The following is a 23,006-nucleotide window of genomic DNA, read 5'->3' as shown; positions in this document are numbered from 1 at the left end:
TCTTCTTAGAGAAAATCTTGTTTAAAATTACATAGCTTGCATTTGAATTTATAATGCTTAAGTAGTGTTGGTTTACAGGGTTATTGGAATAATAATAATAAAAAAAATAGAAGTAAACTCTGTAAGGAACATCACTTTGTCTGAGAAAAAACTGCAGTTTAGAGATCAGCTGTCTGCAGAAACATGGTCTCTGATCAAACAACTGGATGAAATCCTGAGTTAAAGGATGTCTTTTGCTAAGCATCTTATAAGAAATATCCATACACTTGCAGAGCTAATCCAAATAACCAATCTTCAAAAAGACATGACAACAAAACACATGGGTTGTAACTTGTTAAAGTGTCCATAAATCATTATGACGTGAATAATTAACTTAGCTGAATGCATGGTTGTCAATTCTATAGGATTAGCAAGTTCATTTGAAGGGTTTAGTTTAAAGGGTTCATATAAATATCCCTAAGGCCTGGCATTAATGCACAAGTTACTCTGCAAATATGCTTTTTAAATTGCCAATGACAGCAAAAATAAGATTTTTTTTTTCCTCTGGATAAAACCTTTACACAAATGACATAAAGGCTACACGCAACAAGGACTGAGACTAGATCTAATGAAGAACTTAGGCACCTACAATTTAGGTACCACAGTGTCTTAATGGTTAGCACCTGCTCAGTAGAAAAACAAATCCAGAAAGAGGCACTGAGTATGTCTCAAATAAATAGGGCATTCAGATTCCACAGCAATGTAATTTTAAAACCTAGATGTTCATCAGGCAATTTTAGAGCTGTAGACAAAATGTGTCATTAGTTTTCATTCACTCAGAAATCACAGGATCATAGGAAAATTGCTCAGATGAGGTTGCTCAGGGCTTTATCCAGTCGAGTCTTGAAAATGTCCAAGGATGGAGACTGCATCACCTTTCTGGGCTACATCTTCCACTTCTTGGCTGTCCTCAAAGTGAAAAAGATTCTCCTTACATCCAGTCTTGTTTCTCCTTATGCTTGTTGTTTCTCATTTCCCCACTGTGCACCACTACAAAGAGTCTGACTCCATCTTGTTGATAAACTCTTGTCGATAAAACCAGCAAGTTGCTGTTAGTTCCTCCTAAGGCCATTTCACCTCCAGGCTGATCAAACCCTGGTCCCTAAGCCTTTTCTCACAGGGCAAGTGCTCCAGACCTTGGCCAACTTGAAAGCTCTCCCTCTTTCCTGTGCTGGGGGCCCAAAACTTGGACAGAGTATCCAGATGGGATGTCATGAGTGCTGCACAGAGGGGGATAGTCCCTCCTCTTGGTGTCCTGGCTGTGGCCCTGTGAATACCTCCCAGGGTGCTGTTGGCCATCTCTGCAGACAGGGCACACTGCTGGCTCATGCTCAGCTGTTGTATTCCAAGGCCCCCAGGTCCCTTCCACCAGCCTGTGCCCTTTGTTTTTGCTGAATGTTGTAAAGTTCAAGCAAGTATTCCTAGTTTTATGAATTGGCTTAAATAATACATCTAGTATTATTTCTCAAAAGACTGAGAATGAAAACCAGCTCATTTAAAAAAAGAGATGAACCAGCAATTCATCATTGCTAGCTGTTCTGGTGTATTGAACTGTGGTCACATACTTTCTGCATTTTTAGTATGGTGCCTTAATTATGTCTAAATCCCATTTTAGATTAATACATCTTTTACTAAATGGTCAATGATAGTTTCTAAACATATGCTCTTAGAGGAAAATATTTGATAGACCCTATTATGCTCAAACCAATTCCAGCACTGCACTGCTCTTAGTTTAAGTCTTTTTGGATTATTTCTTTATTGTTTCTTTATGATTTTGTTTTGTCTAGCAATGTTTGTTTTCCACGGTCTGTTTCCCATAGGTAACGGCAAGGAATACCACTCTGGTCAGCCTCAGTTATCAATAAAGTAGGTTGCAACATTTCTGCATCCACCCTAAAAGCAAAGTACACTGTCAGGATTTAGCCTTAGACAGGAAATTTACTTCTGGAGTTATCCAGAAATGAAGAGATAAATATGCTGCCACTGCTCAAAGTAAAGAAAAAGGTGAAGTTCCATGAATTTTCATAGCCATTTTTAAAGCAAAGATGAGAAACAAGATAGCCTTTCAAAAGGAATCTAAGATGCTGCTCTGCTGGAATTAAAGTCATCTGACTGTCATTGTGTGGTCAAGAGTGTATAGTGTAAGCTAAAATAAAATCTAATTCCACAGCCAGCTGGCAGTAAAAATTGTATGTCTATATTCTAATGGCTAATACAACATTGAACTGTGACTTTAGTAACGTTTACTCTAAGTTGTATTTAGAATTTGGGAGGGTTTTTTGACTTATAAGCTCATTTGGGAGCTGTTCTTTTTTAAAAAAAAAAGTAAATGTTTAAAGATCTTCTCTGGGAAAACTTTGCAAAGGAAGGAAAGATGGACCAGAATGAAATGCTGGAATCAGAAAATGTCATAATGGAGTCTTCCTTTGTTCATTATTTGTATCACTATTTTCCTTCTCTTTCCACCTTCTGCTGAAAAATACTGGAAGTTTTTAGGTTTTTTGTTTTACCTAATACTGAATAGCTCAGTGTATTTTCTATAGAGGACTTTTTATTTTGTTGTGTTATGTTACTCTGGACTTTGCAGTTGAGCTTGGTACAAGACATATCCCTATAGTATTGCTCTTCTGGATGGTTCAAAATGCCTATGGAAACCCTAGATAAACAGAAGGTAACTAACTGTGTGTCTGTCACAGATTATTTTTTTTTTGTATCAGATATCAGTTTTAATTTAGTCTCTTACTGCACTTCTGCAGACTGGAATCCTCCACAAATATAAAAAATACACTGTGGTGTCTCTGATGTTACGCTTCTTCAGAAGAAATGCTGCAAGGAAAAATTATTCTTGTTGATGATATGCTGTGACTTTTTAGATGTGGCATTCTGTCATTGTTTTCCTGGAAACACTGGAGTTGGCTTGAATATATGATGGGTGAACAGAAAGTCAGCAGATTAATGGCAGGACTATATGAGTGATCAAGAGCATCAGAACGTAAGACCATATATTCAAATTAAGAGCAAGACATGCTACGCTTTTTATAGTCTCATTAAAGCTGAAAAAATAATTCTTTTCAGAGGCTTCCACTGTATTCACATACCATCAGCTGTTACTTTTTATTGACTCAACACTTTTGTGGATAGCTGTTCTATCTACTTAGTCGCATGAACTTGAAATCTGCAGCTATACATTAACTGAGTTATTTGTTCTTGATTTTTATACTCACACTCTTTTTGTCATGAGAAGCTGTCATGACACCTATAAAAAGCATTTAATTCTTCCTTTTATTCAGTGTAGTCTGTGATATATCCTTTTAGTTTCATTAGATTTTAACAAGACTTTACAGTAAGTTTCAAATTAATCCAAACCCTATGTTCTTCATAGATATTGCAAGCTCTTGAAATAATCTTTTTAAGTTTAAATGGTAGTTTTTAATAGAGTGGCTATCAAAAAAAGATGTCTTTTTTTGCTTAGTATAGTGTCTTATCTCATCAGTGTAGTAACAACGGCCAGACAATTGAATAATTCTTCACTTAATACACATAGTCTAATATTTAAATGTCCTGCCATGTAAGTAATCAATTATTTCAATTATTTTTTTGCATATTTGCATGTACAGTAACCTGCAGTAATATCACACAAGTTATATAACTAACAGAACATGAACACACTGAATGAAGAATCAATCCATTCTGATCACTTGACATTCAACAAAATGTTATCCCTAGAAAGAAAATATAAACTATTTTCTTTGAGGGTTTTTCCAAAGGGAAAATGTTATTGATTTTATAATTAAAGGGTGTTATAAAAATAAACAAAGAAACAACACTACTAAATTAATTTTCTTGTAGAGTTTGCAAAAGCTGTATTTAATGTCAAACTTGGTAGATCAGACTTCCTCTTGAACCACTAGCTCATGTAACCATATACTTAAGCATATGGTTAGTCCTCCTGAATCACTAGATTTTTCAGGAAAAAAAGGATTATACAAATGAAGTTTAGCTGGCTATAGCATAATTAGCTTCACTGTTATGTTAATTCTTCTTTAAAAGTCTCATTCAGATTTTTTTCTGCAGTGTCAGACACTTTGAAAGGACCTCTATAAACCTTTGTCTCCCTTCCCTTTTACACAGTAGCAGAACAATTATGGGATTTCTAGACATGCCTCCCTTGTATGATGAAGAAGGAAATAATTCCCTAGTGAATTACACGAGAGGTCTGACATCCCCTGTGAAGGAATGCATTCTCCTAATTCCATTTCCTGTTCTGGAGAGTTAAGGAGGGAAGACAAGGTTTAGATGAAGCAGATCATTCAAGCTGACAGTGTAATTTATTCCTACAAATAGGTCTTCTCCTGCCACCCACCGCCAAAAGAAACAGACAAACTCTTGGTTTAGTTCACAGAAGAAAAAAAAACACGTTACTATGTTTGTACATGACATTCAGGTGAAGTGAGTATAAATATCACCATAAAGAGTCATATAGACTGACAGCACTGGGATGAGAAGTAGTCAGTGCACGATGCATTCTTCTTCCTTTATGATTCCAAGGATTTCTTGTTAGTTTAGTTTTTCTGTCAACAGTCACCTTTCTTACTACAATATTCTCTGTTATCCAAACGATGTTGTTCTCATTACAGTTGGCCTTTATACTTGCTTCCTATAGTGTTTGGTTTTATTTGTCTAATATTAAATTAAGCCTTACGTGCCTGTCATGCCAAATCAGTTTCATAATTTCAGAAATTATTTCTCTGTATGAATGGCTGCATGAAGTGAACATGAAAAATGGGTAGAATTTCTGAAGGTATGGAATGTTTCCCACATTTGACAAATGTGTTTATTTGCTCTGATATTCTGTGTTATGGAGAGAGATGCTAATTAAATCTTTTTTTTTCCACATGCTGTGATTCATGCAGACTAGCTATACTCATACTACTCATTTTGCATGTTGTGCTGTCATTGCTGAGTCTATTAAATATGAATTTAGCAAGGAAGATGATTTTTTTTTGGTACAAATTATTAGAATGCCTGTAGTCAGTGCTTCTGGGAATGTTCACAAAAATAGTTTAAAAAAGCCCACACTTCTGTTTCTGCCAGTCTCTCCCATTTCCATTCGTGGTGTGGTGAAGAGCTTGTTCTGGATTCTGTTCTGTAACTCCGAGGTTGAACTACAGATCATACTATGTAGGCATAATTACAAAGAATGTTTGCATCTCAAATACCCTAAGATATAAATGAGAAAGTATCACATTAAGGAAATACCGTGTTAAGGAAAATGTGATTATTTTCATAACTATCCCCACACAGTACCTGAATATTATTTTCCCCCTAAATTCAAGAGTAATTTATGAAGAGAGCCAATGCTTTTCAGTATCTACTAGGTTGCATAATGCTACTTTGTCAGAAAACTGCTCATGTTTCTACTCCTTGAAATACCCAAGTTTTTCTATGCTGCTAATCTACAGATCAAATGGATAATGACTTTCAGCTGAGTGTTTTATCAACCAGGTTTCTACTCTCCTGTTCCCCGGCGCCATGTCATTAGTAGTCGGGCTAGCACTTCCTACGGTCTTTCAATCAACTACATCTCCAGAAGGGCTTTCCACGTGTCCAAGTGGCTTTAGTTAGCCATTTCACCTCGTTGGAGTTGTATCAAACTGTAGAGAACTAGGAATTACCAATATTTTGCAGACACATTTCCATGTCCCTGTGTGCTTACTAGGAATGTGCTAGTAAAAAGATTGTTTAAAAAAAGTCTCACTTAAGAAATTATTTAACATGCAATATCCAAGCTCGTTAAAAAAAAACTTCTCTGCTTCACTCTGAGCACAGCATTTGTGGGCAAAGCTGAGATTTGACAGACACTGTTCTGTCAAATGATCTGCACTGTAGAAGAGGAACAAGAATGTTATCTGCAGCTGCAGGCTGACAGACTGCATAGACAGCCCTAGCTACCCTGGCATTCTAGCACAGTACTGTGTGCTGACATGATGGAAATAAAGAGAACCGAGAAAAAAAACCTCCAATATAAATGTGCTATTTTAAATCCAGTTAATTCTATATAATATAAATTTATTTTCTATTTTAAATGCAGTAATTCATGTCTGTATACACTTCAGCATACTTGGTTTTATAGAAATTTGCTGGGTGAGCATTCATTATGCTCTAAGATGCACACCAGCCAGAGTGTTGAGGCAGAACTTGTATTTTTCTTAAAGTAAGGACACCAAGAGACATCAGAAACCTTTTCATATTTAATGATGTTATATTACTACATCGTCTATATTGAAATTAATTTTGAATTAAAGAAAATTCAGGTTTGCCAGTACATACAGGCTCTGGAAGTGATTTCCTCCCTCTGCCTCAGCCCTGCACACTGTAATTGGGCAAGTTATCACCCCCAGGCTTGCTCTCATTTATCAAGTGTCAAGGGCATCCTAGGCTGGTAAAGCCTTCACACAGTCATCACTGGGTCTTTACGGAAGTCTGGGGATTTTTATTTGCCACACCAGAGTTTGGCTTATAGCTGCTCTGCTGCTGCCTTAGGAAATTCCTGTCTCACATGGGCAGTGGTCTCCCTGCCTGCCTGGGGCCTGGTGTGGTCCACTGCTCTCTAGGAAAGATGCAGTCTCCTTCCACCTCCTCGTAGTTGTACCTTACCCAGGGTGCAGCAGCAGGGACACAGTAGAGTCAGTTGTTCTCTCTGCTTTTACTTAAATGTAACGTGAAGTTAACAGTGAGTCAATTAGATTACTATCTTGATTATAGGAAGCAAGCCCATGGTCCAGCTAGGTGTACAGTTACCCACCTGCCAGCTAATACATGTGCACTCAGCTTAAAAAAAAAAAAAAAAAAAAAAAAGGAGGAGATATTAGGAGAGTTCATACAATAGTCTGAACAACAGTCACTCCTCAGCCATGTCTTGGTCAGCCAATTTTATCAGGCAATCTAAAGTATTTCCTTTCAGGAAACTTTTGAATTTTATATTGGAATTTGAACATTAAGTTGCAGTGAGGTGACACAAAGAGCAGCTTCTCCTAACTAAAGTGCATTCCTAAAAGTTACAATCAATTGAAATAGTTTAAAAATAAAGGACCCTGTACACGCACCGTCGTATTTCCTTCAAATACCCTACAACTAATTCAGTCTTGATATTCATTATTCCCTTGGTGCTCAAGCCCAATTGTGAAATGAGGTGTGATTTTCACCAGAGATTTCCCAATGGAAACTGATTCCCAGTCTCTTAGGAAAGTGGGAGACAATGTCAGTTGATTTTTGTAAGAGACATTCAGCCACTCTAAAGTATACTCTAGGCTACACTAAAATAACAGAAATCCTCTTCTGTACTCCTTCGCCCTCCTTTCCTTAAGCTAGCAGACTAAATGCAGCACTTTCAAAGAGACAAAAGGAAAACAGGCTCAAAATTACATTTGGTCCCAACTCTGATTTTACAGTTCCCTTGTACTGGCTCTAGCTGAGTCTGGCCACATCTATTTACTCTAAATGTCTACTTTAGCTCTTTAGCTCCTGCCGACGGTACAGGCCAGGCAGAATAATGTTGAAATTTACAATCTGACAATGTTGGAAAACACTTTTGTATATATTCCATAATTGAAACTGTTACCGTGTTCTGTATATCCTGCAACCTTTTTGTACATGGAACCATTGTTACCCATTTTCTGTAAAATATTATCCGCAAAGGTTTAGAAAGCTTCATTAGGGTTGCCATAAAAGTCAGCTAAACCATGTTTTATGTCTTCTCTTAAGTTGAAGTATCTTGCAACTAATAGAAAACACTTCGTAGACCACTTGCTAAATGATCATATAGAAGACAAGCAGTATACGTGATTCATTTTTATAGGGAGTGATGATATTAGAAGAGTTAGAAGCTAATACATCTTTAGCTAATGATTTTTCCTTTGTTTTCAGCACATGAAACATTGTTTCATGCATATTTTTCTATCTCTGCAAAGCATCTCAATCTGCATTTGGAGTGAGGTTATTTTTATTGAATAAGTGAAATGCAGTCTTCCACGCATAAGTTTTTTGAGAGACAATGGAGATGGATTGCAAATTAAAAATTTGGAGATGAGAAACACTTAGCTCGCTGATTTTTCCCCCATACATCAGGCAAAGTGCCTTACAGGTGGGCTATGGTTTGAACAGGAGAAAAATAGATGTACCATCTAGTGAGATATAGCAACACGTTTTTCTTTTCTGGGGTAGATAGTATACTGTCAATCAGATGGCTCACTTTTGCGAGTTAAATTGCGATACAAATGACCTGTGAAATCTCCCTGTGAAGATTTTTCATCACAGGCAGGACAAAAGCAGTGGGGTTTTGATGCTGTTCCTGCTTTGTGAGCACTGAAACCACTTAAACTTTCTCATGCCCTGCTCTGTGTGATACTCCAGTGTATTATGTGAAATGAACTACAGATACTTGGGTGACAAATTATGAAGTCATAGTCTTTCTAATAATTTTCCTTTTTTTTTTTAAAGCATTAATCAAAGGTTTCATATATGACAGGTAAAAATGGGAAGGGGAGAAAGAGGAAACTGCACACAAGAAAAAGGTTTTAAAAAATTAGGATAGAGCAGCACTAGAAAAACAGCTTGAAATTACAGTTCACGAGTTCGTACAGGGACATTGACCCCTATATAGTATGATCTCCCCCTCAGCCGCTATCCTTTTCTATTTCTTTGAAGTCTATGGCAGCATGCTGACCAGTTTTACAATAGGAACACTTTTTGAAAATACCATCCTACTTAGTCAAATAATTTTTTTTATTTATTGTGGTTACAGGACCAATAGATAAATAAATACACTTCTTTCTTGTGGAACTATAATGCTGAAATTTGTGATTCGCATTAAATAACTTCTGTTTTACTCAAAAATTTAAATGCGTCTTTTGATGGGATGGACGTTTAAAAGAATATCGAAGAGAAGAAAGGAGTAAAATTCTCAAATGATACAAGGAGATGTCTGTGATGTTCCTTTTTTCTTTCTAGTAACTTAATGGCTTGGGCACTCATTATCATGGATACATTAAATTTCTTCTTGTGCTGGCATTTTACAGATCCAGGATCTAATGTCTTCATGCCTGTATATTCTGGTTCGGTAAGAGAGTTCACTGCCTCTTCCAGGGTTGCTCCTTCAATTTATGTAAAATTGTTAGAATAGTCCCATAGCAAAAATAAGGATACGTCCTAGCTTTACCCTAAGGCACTCCCCTGGGAAGAAGGACTTTACACTCTGCTACAGTTAATGTTTGTTCATTCATGGAATACAGAGCTTCACTAATAAGAGATTTTTTAAAAAAAATATTTCCTTTAGCCAGAAGGCCTGCCAGTCCTAGCACTATGGCTTCAAGAATCACAAGGTGGATAAGGAAAGTGAATTTGGCTGTCCTGCAATAGATCCCTAATCTGTTGGCTCTTGAACAAAAAGAAAATGTTGTTTTAATAATACCTGCCTTTTTTGGCCCAGATGGAACTTTTTAAACAAACCTTACATTTATTTTCAAAATCAGCAATGCCAAGATATATATTTATCTTTAAATATTTTGTTTACTGAAAAAAATGCCTAGCTCTAATCTTAATGGAGTTATATTTTGTTAGCACAAAGTTTTCCAGCGAATCAGTTTAATCCTGTAAATCCTTAATATAGACAGGGCCTATTTCAGCACAAGTACATGCTGCTGTGTTAGCACTATTGCGGTGCAGGCTGCTTTAGGTAGAGCAAATAACCTCCCTAGGGCAGCAAAGAGAACTTGAGTTATAAAATAATTTTCCAAGTACTCCTGAACAGAGGTTTGGAAACCTTTTCAAAGAGCTTTTCATTTCTCAGCTGCCACCCTGTGTCAAAAACTTTCATTTTGTTTAGGGGTAATACGTAATTTGGCACCAAATGACCTTATCAAATTTTATCAAAAGGAAAAGCAATGCAACTGGATTCCCTCAAGTAATTTCTTTGAAGTACTTTTAATATAATGTTCAACCAAGGATTTTTTTTTTATCACTTTCTTTTAGCACAACTTTAGCTGGGACCATGCTAAATTGATGCTAAAACACTTTCATCTACTGTAGCTCAAGCACTCACTTGTTCACTTAAACATGTCGTGTTTTATTTTTAAAAAACCTTTCGAAACATGTATATAGAGTATTTTTACTCTTTGTACTCCTTCTTTGATTTGTATATAGAAGTAGATGAAAACAGACTGATGAATACATGAAGGTACTAGGCTGCAGTTTGCCTACAGAAATATGAGGATTGTATCTTCTTCCAAAGTTAGAAAACTACCAGCACAACACCCCTAGCATTAATATATTATTCTTTGTTTACTCAAGGAGTCTAGTTCAGGCTCTGAATCTTTATTTCCCTTCTCTCTGCAAAGGATGCAGGATGATTGAGATGGAAGCATTTAGCCTTTGAAGACCAGAACCAGCCCTTCTACCACTGTCATGAAGATAAGTCCACCAGGAAATTTTGAGGCTTCTTATTCTGAAAGCTGACTTTTGACCTCACATTTGTGAAATGTGGATAAAAACTCTGACAAACTTGAGCATTGTGATAAACTTGGTGACTTATATCTTAATGATATAAAATTTGATAATAACCAAATAAGCATAGGTCTGTCATCTGTAATAAAAGTGGAAAAAAAAGACAACTCTGAATTTGTGTGCACATGTATATACAAACACGTACATATATATGTGTAGGGATGTATGTAGACAATTTTGTAGGGAAGAATTTCTTTTTGTCCTGAGATGGGGTCAGTCAGACTAGTGAGGAAAGTTGTCACAGAGAATATGAAACTTCAAATACCCTGACAACTTTAGAGTGTTAAGGAAGAAAGACTTCCAAATGCAAAACCAAATTATAACAGGAAGGATCTGTCCTGTGTGCTTTTGCAAGCTATGTTAGCAGATTTGTTCATTAAAGAGCAGATGAATTTGTTTTGTTTTACACTACATTGGCTTATTTTTGGAGCCCTTCGCATAGAGCTCTTAGTAATAAGCTTATATTGTTAACTTGCACATGAGTTAACCTGTTCATCATTTCAGTCAATTGAACAGCATTCCTGTTCTGCTTTTTTTCCAGATGGAGTGGTGGTATGGGAACAACCTGTACTTGAGTAAATTTGCATTTTAGTGGAAATGGAACTAGATATGTAACAGTAGGAATGGGGGGGTGTGCTTAACTAACTCTTTTAAAGGGAAGACTGATGAATCTTTTACAGCACTATGAATTATATAAAGACAAAATGACTAAGAAAAAGTTTGGCTATCTCTGAACCTAGTTTTACAACTGCTGTTGAATAGTCTTTTCTATAAAGCTTGTGGTAAGAGTAGCTGAGGATCTGGCTTTCTGAATATATTCATGTTCCTTGTTTTTAAATAGAATGTTACACAGAAATAATTTTCATAAAATTCTAAAAAATTATACACCAACATGATTTAGGCAATATTTCAAGTAAGTGGCCTATCTGTATTTTTAAATCTGGAGACTATTACACATTTTTACTCTGTTGTCTTCTGTAAGTTGTTCTGTGTATCTGTCTGGAGTTTAAACTTCGGTGATGTTTACTGGATTATAAAGCAATAATTCACCACAGTTTTGTATCAAAGGAACTAGATTAAATGTTTATTTCATTAAATAAGGTATCATATTTGGTAAGATCAGATACAGCATTGCATTCTGTGTTAAGATCAGAAGCCAAATATCAAAACAAATACAGGAAAAGTTATTACTGTTTGAATTCTCTCGCGATTAGGTACCCACATCCAAAGAGTGAGACTCTTTATAGTCAAGCATCCAGTCAAACCCCTTTGCACTAGATTACAGTAGTAAAACTGAATTGCTTGTGCAGTCTTAGATAATATGGTCTCTTTCACAAGAACATTGTAAAAGTCTGACAGATGAGAAGAAATTCAAATGTAAACAGAAGTGAGCAGCTGACAAGCACAACAATTTTTCAAATGTTTTGGAGAAAAAATTACACCTGTCAACCTAGTTTTGGCTCAGAGCGTTTTGGTCTCGACCTCTTAGAAGTAAATAAATAAGGAACGCAGGAGACTAGAACAAACCTAACCAGGTGCTTACATGACGAATCTTTGTTGATGAGACAAAGACAACATATAAGTATATTTCTTAATGTTATGACTAGTTCATAGCCAATGCAATGATTGTACATTACATGTACATGATTGTACTGTACATTCTGTACCGGCATTTTCTTTGTTGTTGCTGAAACAGAGTCTTCTGATTTTGAAAAGTTTTTGTAAAAAAATCAGATTAAAAATTGACATTCTGAAATATTTTACTTCATGGTTTTTTGTTTTAGAAAGAATTTTTTAGGAAAATTATGTATTAACTCACAGATGGAGAATTCCTTAGCAGTGTATATTATTACTGTGAGCCCGGCTTCATATGCAGTAATACCTAAGTAAATGTCAAACTATTTGACATTCCAGGTTGAGTATTTGGTGTTTAAATGTTTTCATTTACAGTGTTTAGTAACCTAAGTCCCATGTATATTGTAACTAAAAGGACCTTAAATTTGAAGATAAGAATAATTACCTTTCCAAGTAGGTTCAGATAAGTAGGCAGATTTTAAAAAGCTGTAAGGACCTCTTGAAAGAAACCAATCAAAATAAAAAACTTTTAATGACATTTCTCTTGGTCTGTTGAATCTGTAAATTCCAATTTTATTTTGTAAATTTATTCACATATGAATAGTTTTATTCATACTTAACTTTGAGTTTCAAGAAACAAGACATAAAACCTGTCCATAGACCCCTGTTTCTTCCTAAAAATAAAAGGAAAAAATAATCATAGTGTTGTTGCAAATACACAAAAGCATGGACTGTACTTCTGTTACTCACTGGAAGGTGTTTTCAGACAGAACTTGAAGATTGTACTTTCATCAACATTTACGAATCTACTCAATACAGAAAGTAAGTTTGTGCTCATGAATTTAAGTTACATGTAAGTTACATATATGTTTATCTTAGGAGAAAAGCCCACTCTCATTGAATATAGAACCAATGAAAAATTCTGGCAACAGAACGGATGTGTCTTTTGCAAACAGTTTATAGACAAATACATATATATAAAAAAAGTATATATACACTTGTATTTGCATGTATATGCATGTAAATAGATATGTAAATAGATACAGGTATAAAAATATATTACAAGGAATCATTATTGCCCTTAAGTATTCATCCTCTTCAGTTTACTGTTTACATCAGTTTCCAAGAAGGAATTTTTGTGCTCCAGTGATCAGATCATTTATGTCAAGCTCATTCTGAAGGAATGAAGCTGATGTATTTCCTGTCTTTTTCAGAACAAAAAAATGGACAAATATTTACATAAACTTCCTGCTAATTGATGCATCCCAGAATCATTCAGTAATCATATTTCTTTGTAAGAATATGTCATTTCCTTACAAATAAGTAAAATTCTAAGTTAACATATACCTGGTTCCATCAGACGTATAAAAAATAACATAAAGGACATAAATATTATTAATGGCTTCATCTTGTCAAGTTAAAATATTAAAAAATAATTAAAAATCATTTAAATATGCAAAGTGAATATTTGATAGATTGAGAAGCTGCTGTTCATACATGTATTTGTCACTAGCAATTCATTGAGAAGCAAGTATTTTGGATAGCATCACCTTAAAAGCCCTTTATTTTAGTAATCTGTGGGGTTTGACATTCCGCTTGTTTCATCTCTGACTCTTTAAATATTTTTGAAATTCCATTATTAATGGGACAGCTCTTTATTCCTCTCAAAACTGCAGTTAGGTTAAGTTAAGTGCAGATGAATTTAATGTCATTCAGAGAAACACCTAGGCTCGTTTAGGGATGTGGCACGCAGTAATAGCCTCCATCTAACACAGTAATGTCCTATGTCTAACCAAATGCACATTCAGTGTATAGTAAAAAGTCAAAAATAAAAGGACTGAATAAAGAAAAATGAACACTATGATCAAAATAATAAATTAATGATATTAGGCAATTTAGTTTAATTACAGCATAATTACATGTAGTGGTATGGGTAATTTTTACGCTCATTAGACACACGCACTTATGCCTATAAGAAATGTGTATGCAAGAAAAAAATATATCTGTAAATCAAAGGAGAATGAGGAAAGTAAAAACATAAGTAAGTATACTATAGATGAAAATGACAATCAAAATGCAAATGCCAGAAAGTATTGAAAGGAGAGGATTATGTAGGAGGATTAGTGAAAGAAGTAAAAATGAGGCAATGAAGGAAGAAAACGTCTGGCATTTGCGGTAGTTTATATAATTTGACAAACTTTTAAAATCCTAGCTTGACTAGAATTAAGGCAAAACTCCCTTTCTCTCTAACAGAATTAAAATGCCACCCCTTATGCTTCCATTCTTTAATCTATACCATGTCATTCAGACATGTCATGACAAAATTAACCCTTGATATAATTCAAGTGAAGAAAAGGAACTACGTACGGTATGCATTTTCTTCTGATCTTTTCTAGTTCCTTACAACATGAATATAGGTATTCAATATTACTCTTATTCATTGGCGAAATAGCAATGAAAGAAGGCTAAGACAATTCCACAGGCTCTTCTTCCTGTTCATACTTCAGATTTACAAAATATGTGTAGGATTATTACATCAAGAAAACATTAACATTCATGTATTCTAACTTCCAAGAAAAAATCTCTCACCTAATAATTAATTAGATTATAAACTAAATAACCTTTGAGATTGGGACTCAGATGAAAGTGATCATATTGCTGATAATAAGGACTGAGAATAAGTGGGAGCAAAAGTGTGACATGCAAGAGAAAGGACTAACACTGACTTTTAATGAGAGGGAAGTTAATAGCTCATTATAGAAACAATGTAGGAGGGACTGGGTTACAATATAACTATTGTATGAGGCAAATAGGGTGAATAAATTGGAGCTGTCAGTAGGCAACTGACAGAATAACAGTTAATATTACAAAGTAAAATTTAGATTTAAATTCATGTAGTAAAAAATAACAAGAAGAAATTACTATTATTTGGAAGATTCATCTTTGCCCATCGTAGTAAAACTTTATAGAAGGTAATATCCATGCTCTCCAAAAGCACTGCTATTAATATCAAAGTAATTGTCATTTTGAACAGCTGATCATTAAAAGTAGACATTTCTAAGCAATAGGATTCTATTTGTTACTTTGTTTCACATACAGCTGTGGAAACTAATATTCTGAAAATATTAATTACTTTGGTACTCTAATAGGGAGGTTAACCTGGTGGCACATTCAAGTTATGGTTAATCATCTGTATGCTGTTTGGGTTTTTTGTTTTTTAAAGTAATGAATACAACACTTCTTAGAAGTAATAATTATTACACTCTACCTGTGCCATCTTTGCCCATGAAATATTGCCTGAGTCAGTCTCTATTCAAAAGTCAGCATCGATAGTTTACCACACAGTTTAATCAGAGATGTTGAAAAGGATGATGGCAAGAAAGCTAACCAGAATTTTCTTTCAAAATCTTTATTTGGTGAAAAAAAATCAATTTTTCTTAAAGTATACATTCTCTGTTTCCGATATGTGCTAAAAATTACTGTTTGGGAGCAGTTATTTGAGTGTGATGTAGTTTGCTGAACGAGATTTCTTCGGGCAATTTGTGGCACTTAAAAATGAGAGCAATTTCATTTACATTTAAAAAAAAAAAAAAAGATTAATGCTAGTTATTTTCAGACCTGAGTATTGGCCTATTTCTGACAGAGTTGTCTTTAAAAAGATACCTACACTCTACTTCTAAACTAACCCATTCATGCCTATACTAATAAGACTCTTCCTTAAAATACAGAATAAAGGAGGAAATGAAAACAAGGTTCTTTTTTCTTTGAAGTCATTAAATTACAATACCTGATTGAGATTTTTGATTGATCTCTTATTCTTTTTCTTTTTTTTTTTAATTGGTGAAAACTACAGAGCTTCCCAAAAATTATTAAAATAAGCATAACATATATTGACTCATAATATATGGGTTTGGGTATATCGTTGTGATTTACTTATCCTCAAATATTTTTCTTAACCTCAATTACCAGTTGTACTGTGGATTCATACCTATTTCTCTCACATCTTTTCAACGTGCAAATTAATTCAGTAATGTTAGAATGTTTCATCGGGGAAAAAAGGGGTCTTTTTACCTTGAATTCTTTTATTTTGATAGACAGCTTTTAGAATCCATCACATGTGTGTCACTTCTTTTTCCAAACAGAATAGATAGCACTTTGGTATATCATGCAGAAAAACTTGCTTCTAAAAATGCTACAAAAAGATCAGCATGAGAACTATTAATAAGGTACAGACCTTCTTTAATCTCTCAAAAGTAAGGCAGGTAATTGAAAAAATAGGTCATTGTGGAATTTTTAATCAAATGTAATGTATTTACCTCTGCCAGTCTGTCAAAGTACTCATATTTTACTAGCAATTTATTCTGAGAAAAATTATTTCACTGAGCATTTTATTACATACAAATTCAACATGCTGTAGGTGAAGTAAGAAGTCTTGGCTGCTGTGGAGCTATTTTATTGCCTACCTGATTGTCTCGGGTTCCAACATGTGATGTTCTCTGTAATAAGAATCCTGACTATAGACAGAACATACTTTATTATTCGCTGAGTTTATAGGGTCTTTTTTTTTCCAGTTTTCAAAAAAATCAGCAGCTTTTGAACATGAAGAAACCACATCCTGTAACTGATGGCAGTATAAATATGCCTAACTGAACTACATAATGTCACCGAATAAATATTGATTTTTATTTGATTTTTAAAATGGAACAAAATGATGCTACAAAGACTGGCAATGATAATGTCTTTAAAGCAAGGTCATATATGGGCTACTGGGGGACAGAACCCTCTTAACCTTTGAGAAGCTTAATGGGAAGAATTACAGCATAAATCACCTCTGATTGAAGTAATGCTATTGAGATAAAAATTAAAGGCCTGGTTCACCATTAATGTCACTCCATTTTTTTATCAGCGTATCCCAGTGAAATCAATGGACCAAAGTTGATAAATGTAATATCCATTAGTTTAGAAACATGTATTAGATTGTTTATTCCTTTTTTCCAGTGCAGAGAAAATGCAGTTTTTTCTTCTATTTCTGCCAGCCTTATTAAAGCCTATTAACATTTTGCCAGTAGCTTAACAGGTTGCAAGTTTTAATCTGGTGTTTAAAACGAAGCAGTCCTTCAACATTTTCTGACTACAACAGTTTTGACCCGTGCTGGTTTGGGCTGGGATAGAGTTAATTTTCTTCATAATACCTACTATGGGGCTAAGTTTTGGATTTGTGCTGGGAACAGTGTTGATAACACAGGGATGACTTCACTACTGCTGAGCGGTGCTTACACAGGGTCAAGGCCTTTTCTGTTCCTCACCCCACCCCACCAGTGAGCAGGCTGGGGCTTGACAAGAAGCTGGGAGGGGTCATGGCTGGGACAGCTGACCCCAACTGACCAAAGGAGTATTCCATACCATATGACATCACGCTCAGCATATAAAGCTGGGGAAAGAAGAAGGAAGGGGCAGACGTTCAGAGTGATAGTGTTTTGACTTCCCACGTTATTACCTCACAGTGTACAAAGTGTACACTTTACTTTACTAAAGTACACAGTGTACTTTAGTGTACAAAGGCACCTAAACAGATGAGTGCAAGCAGTCCTACTCTTACTCCTATGCTATGACCCATCTATGAACAGCATCAATTGTTACAGTGATCTAGACCAATTAGCACAGTAACAAAGCTGAAGAGGGGTGTTTACGGTCTCAGGTTTGGCACCACGGTAATGTAGTTTGACAGAAGAATGTAGAGGATGGAGCCAGACTCTTCTCAGTTGTGCCCAGCGACAGGACAAGGGGCAATGGGTACAAACTGAAGCATAAGATGTTTCAGTTGAACATGAGGAAGAACTTCTTTACTTTGAGGGTGACCGAGCACTGGAACAGGCTGCCCAGGGGGGTGTAGAGTCTCCTTCTCTGGAGATGTGCAAAGCCTGCCTGGATGATGTCCTGTGCAACATGCTCTGGGTGAACCTGCTTTAGCAGGAGGGTTAGACTAGATGATCTCCCGAGGTCCCTTCCAACCCTCGCCATTCTGTGATTCTGTGATTTACCAGACCACAGCAGGGTGAGAGAAAGTCCCTTTCCAAATGACAGGCTTTTTTTGCTACAAGTTAATGTTTCGGTCTGAAGAGAATACCAAGTAAGAAGAACACTTTCCCCTCACTATTGCTTTTCCCTCCATTTTTTTCTTTCCTTCATAGAGATGCTTATGTATTTTATAATTACACATGAAAGATATTTTTGTTAGAAGAGTATTAGATTAAACATTCAAAAGCTAATTCTCACTAATAATCAAAATAACTCCAAAGCTAAAAGCTTGTTATCCATCTACACCCATGATAGGTGCAGAAATAGGGAAAATTATAAGATCAACTACCTGATCATGTATTTTTTTTTAATTGCAGACATCCATCCAGCTTACTGAAAGAAACAGAGGTTAAATAGAACGAATAGGATTCATTACAGACTGTATTACTGTATGTAATACTTTTTGTAATAAATAAGCACAAAAGAATTAAATGGAGGTTGTATATTCTACCTTTACTGGGACATAAGCACATAAAAGTAATCATATCAGGTCAGACCAGATGTCCAACAAGCCCTGATTCCTATTTTCAGGAGTGGACAATAAATAGATACTCAGGAAAGAACACTAGAACAAAGAAATTATATAATGACACTCTTCCAGCCACCAGTGATTTTCAGCTTAATAACTTCTTGAGCCAGAGCTGCTATCTATGTGTAAATAATCCTTGATTTTTAAATTGTTTTTATTATTATATGGATTTATCTAATTGCTTTTGCAGTTCTTCAGTATTCATAATAAATCATGGTAGGGAGCTTCATGGCTTATTTAGATCCTGTGTGAAGAATCACATCCTTCAGTGTGTTTTGAATGCCACTTCCTGGATTCATGTCATATCCTCTGGTATATTAGAGGTGGAAATTCACCCGTAGTTCACATAGTTTTCTAGACTGATGTCTCTTCCTACCTTAATTATCCTTTGTTTTTCTAAATGGCAGCACTCTAGCCTATCCATTCCACAAACATCAACTGTTTCATACCTGTGATCATCACTGTTACTTTCTTTGAGTATATCCCAGCTTTAGTATACTCTTTTTCAGATGGAAGCACCAAAACTGCATGAGGTGTTCAAGATGAAAGTTGGTACACAATTGTAGGATGGCATTGTTTTCTCTTTTGTCCTCTATTCCTTCCTGGATGATGTCTAACATTCTTTCATGTTCTGCCCAAGGTTTCCTTTCTGAGTACCACTCACCAGCTCAGAAAAATCTGTTACATAGAATTAGGGTTCTCATTTTGGAGATATGGCATTTCACATCTACCTATGTTAAAATTATTTGCCATTTTATTACAGAATTTTCCACATTATGAGATCCCTTTGCAAATTTGTCATGTTTGGTAACAACTTTCCTACTTTGAATTCAGTACTGCCAGCAACAATTATCATCTCAGTAATTTTAATAGTTCCAGACTATTCCTACTGATGTGCTTAGTACAGACATTTGACTTAATGGCTTGGAGTCTCATAAAGCTGCCTAGAATCTTTTCTAATAATTGACAACCCATCAGCTGCCATCACAGATGGTTATCATTGAGCAGAGTTGCGGGAAGAGGGTGTGTGTGTGTGTGTGTGTGTGTGTGTGTGTGTGTGTTGTTTTGGGGGAGCACACCGCCACAACCTCAAAACTAGCAAAGCCCAGTTATGAGTAGTAAAATGAAAATTGAGAAACAATTATGGACAAATTCATATCTAATGTTATTTATAATGTCTGGCATTAGGAATACTTAGGAGTTTTGAGTTGCACTATCATGCTTAAATATGTTGTTACTTTTATTTGAATTGTATACATGAGATATAAGTGAAGATATTAATTTATTTATTTATTACCTGTTAATAGCATATTTGTCAAACTTTTTCTTTGGAAGAAAGGATCATAAATCTCATGAGAACTTCTTATTAGATGAAATGTATCTAATAATTTTCTTATTTTTTTCTTAATTACTACAGTTTTACATTGGAGTTATTGCTCTACCAGTTCTCAAAGACACAGAATTTTGTTGGTGACGTGTAATGACCTCCTTGCAGAGTCTTCTTATGCATCAAAAAGGAGTGTTTCATTTATGGACTATTTTTTTATGTACAGAGATGCCTTTGTGCAGCTACTTATGAGAGAAAAAAATCTGTATTACTCATAGAGCTAGAATAAACACAGAAAAACATTTGGGATACAGTATCTACCACCTTTTATAGGAGGAACAGAATGGAAGAAAGGGAAATGGGTGGCTTAAAGGACAGCAGTGATATTTTTGATTTTGACCAAGTGTATTTGACTTGGCTTTAAACTTTTATTTCATTACTCAATCTCAGTTCTTTATAAATGAGATTAACATTATGTGAAATTAAGGGAGAAGATGATACAGGGAGATACATTCCTTCATTGGGCCAGTGAGTGAGAGGTAAGGACAAACGGAAATAGAAGAGGACCTCCAGTGCCCAAACTACCATCACTGATGGATTATGTTGTCTATTTTGGTGAAGATACATAGCCTCTCTGCAGTTAAGCAGATGAAGTAAGATATTAGTTATTTGCATCAATGTCTACTTCTGTCACTATTCATTAAGCACTTCAGCTGTTATACACGTAATACCTATACATTTATGTATAGTTAGTTATTAAATGCAGAACTGATTTTTTTCCATTGGAGCATATAATTCAACAGTCAGCATATCTTAATCTATTATTACTAATATTTGTCTCTACTAGATTCCACATATACAGCATAAACAGATCTCTCTTTTTAAAAAATTAATTAATTATTTATATAGAGAGCAGATCCTGTCCATTTTATCTATGTTTTCTTCTTTAAGGGAAATCTGCAGCTTGGCATCTTTATTTAACACTTTATTGTGGTAGATTATCATTCAAATTATCTGCAGACACATTAAGCCAGGTGTTGATGACATGGAAAGATTAGAATGAAATAGGGAAATTCTTGAAGGCAATGGAAAAAGACTTTTATTTCGGCGCTCTTTTGTGCCTGGGATAAGGGAAGGCTAGGGAAACCGGTGTGTAGGTGCCCCATACTTGCCAACAGATTGTTGGCATTCTGGAAAATTTGCACTGTCCTTTTGGGTTTGTTTTTTTATTTTTCCTTTAAGCTATAAAGTTATTTTAAAATCTGCCTTGTGTGTTTTGGGGTTTTTTTTAAATAAATATGTGCAATAGAAATAAGAAAATATAAATCTGTAAAACATATAACTGATTTTTGAGTGACACAGTCACTTTAATACAGGCAGATAATGAAAATACAGTAGAACAAATGTTTCTTGGTCATAGATGAGCTTTTTATTTATAATGCCATTATTCCTTCTTTCATGTCTGTAGACAAATCCTGAACAGCAGCCTTTGTTTTTCCTCTGGTGGTGTCAGTGTAATTGTGGTGAACAACACTGTCTCCTTTCTCCCTAAACACGGCAAAAAGAGCAATGCTGCTTGTTCTGAGTTATGCTGTTTTGGCAGCAATAATGACTGATTTGCTTGGGGGAAAACTGTCAAGTCTCTGTAAATTATTAACAAACACAATTCTGTATTATTAATAAGACATTGCAAATACAGCTTAATGATCATTTAAAATGATGGCTTTAGAAAACAGTTGTTTCTTTACAATTCTTATTGACAAAAACAATTTGCCATCTTTATATCAGGGAATATTTCACAGGGTATCAAAGAAAAGCACAATTTTAATAGCCACTTAAAATGATTTTTTGCGTTTATCTCAATATTTTCTACCTTTTCATAAAATTAACTTTTATTGTAACAGACAGGTGAAGTCTGAGGAGAGAATTGAAATTGTGAAATTAACTTTTCTGTGAATGTAACTATAACATATTTTTCAGCATTTATATTGGGACATATTAAATTGTTCCTTCTCGATGAAAATCATGAGGAAGATGCACGTATGTGAATACTATCTCTTAAGTCTGAAAGAATCTAGGGAGCACTGCACTGATATTTAGGTGCTGCACAAGAGTGGGAATGTGAAATGGACACTGCTTTTCTGCTGAACATCGTAGAGAAAGGACGGTCTCACCGTCAAGAACAGTCTCTTCCTCAGATACCTTCTCTGAGCTTGGACAAGTAAATCAACCTCTCCGTGTCTCTGTGTTTCCGATTTTAAATTAATGGTGTTGATAACTTCCCTGCATGCATAATGTAATGTCAGCCTGTATTTACTAATTGTATGGCACTGTTTCCATGTTAATGGGATCACTGAAGTAATATTTTTACTGGAGCACAGTCCAACTCTCATCTGGGACAAGGATGTTTGCATGAGCTTTTATAAGAAAATTGGCAATTCAGTTGTGGTAAAGAGAATAAAAGATTATATCACTTACCCTAAAAACTTTTTTTTTTTTCATTCAAGCTTCTTAGCTTTACTTCAAATTGGTTTGAAACTTTAATAAATCCTCAGATTTTTTTTTTCCCTGTTTGTGTGTGAGTACCCTATGCTGGCTTTCTCAGTTAGATAGCTGGAAATAAACTAGTAGCTCTGATAAACTCCATTACCAATCAGGTGAGATGTCTTGGTTGTAAGGTGTGAAAACAAGATGTTTAGTTGTTTAATGGTTTGTTGGATATGTCTAGGATGCAATTATTTAGAGGAAACAGATTTTCTGTTATTGTAATTATTTCTTTAGATACAACTTTGCTTATGAATCATCTTCCATAGCTTTAACTTTGTATTTAATAACAATTCAAGGATATATATATGGTGAAAAGCAATATTCAGTGGCATCTAGCTTTATTTTTAAAAG

The sequence above is a fragment of the Egretta garzetta genome, unplaced genomic scaffold (genome assembly GCF_000687185.1).
Source record: "Egretta garzetta isolate BGI_Z169 unplaced genomic scaffold, ASM68718v1 scaffold109, whole genome shotgun sequence".
Taxonomy (NCBI): domain Eukaryota; kingdom Metazoa; phylum Chordata; class Aves; order Pelecaniformes; family Ardeidae; genus Egretta; species Egretta garzetta.
The sequence above is the reverse complement of the archived record's forward strand: the minus strand, read 5'-3'. Positions refer to the sequence as shown.